Raw genomic sequence first — 5,212 nt, forward strand, 5'->3', positions numbered from 1 at the left:
TCGTGGACTTCGGGCACTCCAAACTAACCTTCTGGTGGTTCGATGACCGAGATGATAGTGTCCAGGTGATTCGCGTGACTTGCCGGTTACCGTGGAACCACTCTCGATGGCGTGGATAGCGATTAGCCAGCGTAAACGGGGGCGAAACTCGGAGCCGATGCGGGGGGCTTGTGCATCTTGCGGCCCCCTAGCATGCTCATCAGGCTGCTGGGACTCCCAAGGAGCCAGGAAAAGTTACCAGTTTGCGATGCAGCACCCGTAATAACTAAACAGGTTCAGCTTCCCGACCGAATCAAGTCTGTTGTAGGAAGAGGACCCAAATTTAGTCAAGAACCAAAGATCCCCGCTCATAAGCGACTCACCTTCAACAGGAAGATCGCGGAAAAAGCAGGCGTCGAAGACCGGGAACGGTGTCTCCTAGACGGTGTTGACAGCCTTTGTAGGACTTTTCCTAAGCAGCCAAGCCAGTGCTCACAGCTGAAGACCAAGCCTTTGGTTCACTACTTCAACGACAATGGGCTACGACAACTTCTGAGTGACAGGGAGGTTGGGTTTGTTGCGATGCCTTCCGGTGTATTTAATAAGACGGCAGTGCAAGCGGTAGAACAGAGCTTCAAACCGGTGAAGGCAAATGCCCAAAAGGTGAAAGCAAAGGCTGCGGAATTATGTCGGAAACTTGAGCTGCCCCGTCTAGAAAAAGCCGTTTCTAGTTCCAAGAGCAATTGTTTGAGCGTGTTTTTCACAGCTAAGACGCATAAGGATAGATTTCTTTTCGGTGTATACCGTTATCGAGCGCGGAACTTGGCAGTCGCATTTAAGCCGGTGTTTACAGAACATCTTGGTAGGCTTACCATCGACGACCCGTTTCTCACCGAGTTTACTTGAAGTCGTAGGTTATATAAATAATGACACCTCCGTGGGGTTTGCCTTTTCCGTCGACGTTGAGGATTTGTTCTATTATGCGCCGCACTCGGAACTGCTTGCTTCTGTTAGGCAATTTCCAGAATTCTTGTGGTATGTAGGTGGACTGTTTTATGCGTTTGTTGGAGTTTTATCTGGATGTAAAATGTTTCTTTCGAAGGGCGCATGTACGTTCAGAAACAAGGAATTTGTATCGGACCATGTGTTGCGGCGGTCTTATGCAATATTTTTCTTGCCAGTGTCGGCCGGGACTTGCTTTTCAGTTTTGACAAGGATATTGTTCTGCGTCGTTTTAAGAAAACAGTGTTCTTCTAACTACCCTGAAACCGCAGAAGGGATTTTAGAGCATTTTAGCCGGCATGGGAAGGGTATCGCATTTACACACGAGGTTCCAAGTCATGACACCCTGCAGTTTTTAGACATTATTTTTTTTTAAGTTTTCATCCGACCATGTTTGTTGGGTCCATCGCCCGCGTTCCCGTAAACAGCTTCTTCCATATTCATCATCCCATTCAAAGACTGTTACAAGGGCCATAGCGTTTCTGGTTCTAGAGTCCGCACGCTGTTCAAGAGGGCTTTGACTCTCAACTGAAGAGACTTCTGTCGGTCGGTTACCCGAGCTATGTCTTGGTGGGGGTTGCCGAAGCCTTGCTGCGGAAAGCCAAAGGCCAAGCAGGTGCGAAGCCGCCAGAGCAATTTAAGGCGAAGCCTGTTGTTCTACCCTATATACATAGAGTTACGCACAACCTGGAGAAGGTGGCAGAAGGGTACAAAGTTCCGGTGGTATTTTCGGCTCCACAGAAACTTGGCCTCCCGTGTGCGCAAATTTCCAGCAAGCCCAAACTAACAGTGCGAAAAGAAGCATGCCAAGCGCTTTGTGCCCTGTGACGTTGGGGTAGTATACGAGATACCGCTTTCATGCGGGGAGGCCTATATTGGCCAGACGGGCAGATGTGTGAATGACCGGGCACGCAAGCACAGTTCTTCTCTCAACAAATTTATACGCGCGCACATTTACCCGCGCATTGCGAAGATTGCAGGCCTGTCAGTCTTTTGGAAAAATGCAGACCTTTCTTTGAGCAGATTCGAATTCTCTGCAGGAGTGATAGTACTGTAGGTAGGGAGCTCTTGGAAGCGTTTTATATTAAGAAAACAGGGGACAAGTGCGTCAGTGATACATTTGTGCTTTTGCGCGCCACCGAGTTCGAATTTCTGGAAACATCACTCTGATTGTGTCCATCATCTGTTTGGTGCTTTCCATTTAGTTTATTCCACTGCACATGCTCCTAGTGATGCATGTATAAATACGAGACGATGTTTCAATAAATGTTAGTGGCAAGTGAGCGCTTGTCCCGTCGTTATTCTTTTGTGCCGTCGTCCAAGTCGCGCTGTATTTTTTTTCGACCATAATGCACCAAATTGCCCAACAGCTGTGTTTAATGAAGCACAGCAGGTGGTCTCATCATTGTGGCGCGGCTAGGACTTGAGCTGTAGAATAAAGTTTCATCTCTCTCTCTCTCTCTCCTCATTGTGGGACTTCGCTCTCTCCACCGGCGTCCATTTGGGCGTGTGGAGTTGTTTCGACTTCCTTTACACCCCCACTTTGGCCGAGTTATTGCCACCCTCATGTAATGAAGTTTCTTAATTCATTATTTTTTTACTACGATTAGTGATGTTAACATTTTAAACTTATATAGGAGCGAAAGGCAAGAAAAAAATTACGCCCATCTTCCCGCGAGGGAACCCTGGTGTGATGCGACGCATCGGGGGGATCAATTGGCGTTTCCATTGGGTTGATTCTGTAAATCGGGTGAAACGTGTTGTGAACGCGTATGATGCATTCCATCACATGCGGGTGTTCTCATACGCGGGAAGATGAGCGTAATTTTACTTTTCATGAAGGTACCGTCGCTTCCATCACGTCTTCATCGCAAGAATCAAGTCAAGCACGCAGTCGTCAAGCAAAGTACCGCCGCAGCGCGATACCCGCTTTATATTCACAGCGCCTCAAGGAGAGGAGACAACGGAGGAGAAGAGTCGCGCATGCGCACGCTTGCGCGACGAGAGCGGAGCGAAGCGAGCGAAGCGCGCGCACACAGCTGTTGTTTATGATAATGAGGCGGAGTGAGTGCGTTGCGCGCACAGCTGTCGGAGAGAAGACGGGAGGAGAGTCGCGCATGCGCAGCTGGCGTGCGGACGCCGGACAACGCCAACGCAGGAGGGACATGCCTCAGAGCAAGAGATGCGTCGCATCTAAAAACGTGTTCACAGTGGGGAGCGAACCTACGCCTCCCGATAAGATTTCAGATGCCTCACCATTCGCCTATCTGGGCGATGGTGTTTTCCGTCACTTTATGTTGTATTTATATTTCATACAGCTATTTTTGCCGCTTGGGAGTGGTAGCCAGCGCCACTCCGACAACACGGGTGAAGGTCCCGGCCGTGACTCGTGCGTCTATTGCCTGTCATGAGCAGTCGACCGACGGAAACCCTCTTATGCTACTTTTCGGCGTCAATGCTGCCAGAACCGAGGCCTTCGTTATACTTTGTAGAATAATATGGTTAGGAAGAGGGGCTCGTTGAGGAAATAGAGAAGAAAAGGCCGGGAGTCCTCAACGCCAAGGGAGGCGTATGGGAATGTTCAAGTTATTTTTTATTTTTTATTTTTTACTACGATTAGTGAAGTTAACATTTCAGATTTATGTTGGAGAGAGAGAGAGAGAGAGAGAGAGAGAGAGAGAGAGAGAGAGAGAGAGAGAGAGAGAGAGAGAGAGAGAGAGAGAGAGAGAGAGACCACTTTATTGTAAAAATGGGATTTATGGGAGAGGGATGGCCGAAGCCCATAGGGCTTCGGTGACCACAAGGGCTCGTGCGGTTAGAGTTTCTTGAACCGCCAGGTTTGAGCTCCCCAAGGCCTGTTCCCAGTGGTGCGGCGTGGGGTAGGAGGGAAATGGGTCGTGTGGACACTCACAGAGCAAATGAAATTGGGTATCACGTTGGTGGCAATGAGGGCAGTGGGGTGTTGGAAACTTATGCGTGTGTGTTAGAATGTTTCTGAGGGGGAAGCAGTGAGTTTGTAGGACACGCCGCATGTTGGCGGCACCGTTCCTTAGCGACGGGTGCGGAGGGGGATAGTGCCTGCGGAGGAGTAGGTAGTTAGAAGTTAGAAGTGCATACAGAGAAGCCGTTGGGACACTGCTGTTAGGCGGAAAAAAGAGGCCTGCTCGGGCGGTCAGTGCTCGAAAGAGACTCGAAGAAAAACACGCGTCCAGAGTCGGGACTGAACCAACGCCTTCCGGTTAGACCTCGGATGCCATACCGGATGATGGAGAACACAGTCGCCCATACAGCCGCATTGCTAAGACGAAGGTGCACCCTCCGGTTGGTAAGGCTATTTGTGGAGTATGAACACACCCTTCTCCCGCCCCCTATAGATCCGTCACTGGTAGTACGCCTCATGACTAAACTCGCGGGAACTGAGCGTGTGAGCAGCTGGGCCAAAAGTACCATGCGATTGTAAAACAATTTGTTAAAAAGGTCCGATATAACATCGAAATGGCAATTATGCGACTACCGCACGTGGTATATAATGCTGTAACGTGATCCTTATCACGTGCACAACTGCGCACTCTGTCGGGTCATGGGCACGACAGCTTTTTCAACTCCTAGGCTGTGAACTACGTCTATTGCAACTACTGTACTGCAACTTTCCATATAGCTTCAGGCATAGTCGACTAATCGATTGGCTTACTTGGTAGTCTATACTTCACAGACGTGAAAACACCCCTCACGCGAGCAGTGGTAGAGCACGCTGGCCAGCTAGGGTCCTGAAACGCAGCTTCTGATAGCGGAAAGACAGCCGGCCGTACCGGCAGAGTCTTGAACTGAAGACCGAGACTACAAGTATGCTCACTTCTGCGATTAAAGTTTCTCTCTCTCTCTCTCTGCGAAAGGCGCCCTTATGTCTTCTTTTTATCGCCTCTGTCGATGTTTAAGCTCAATCCTACGATATGCATCGCGACGTAGATTTACTACAGACTATTAAAAATCATCCTCTAAAGCCACAAAGAACGTAAAGTTTCAGAGAACGGTAAAGAGACCGTCAGCCATGTTCTAGTTGACTCAATCTGACTGCCCGGTGGAATAAGGGTCATCGTCCTCGGCCGATCCGCCTGACCTGGTATTAGTAATAATGACCTGCCATTGTGAATACCGTAATATAGCGGTTGGCCGATATAATATCACCGAATGTGATACTAGCTGTTGCGCTGTAAAACGAATTTGATTCGCA

Source organism: Haemaphysalis longicornis, unplaced genomic scaffold (assembly GCF_048455015.1).
Source record: "Haemaphysalis longicornis isolate Haplotype H1 unplaced genomic scaffold, Haemaphysalis longicornis Haplotype H1 scaffold_4, whole genome shotgun sequence".
NCBI classification, from domain to species: domain Eukaryota; kingdom Metazoa; phylum Arthropoda; class Arachnida; order Ixodida; family Ixodidae; genus Haemaphysalis; species Haemaphysalis longicornis.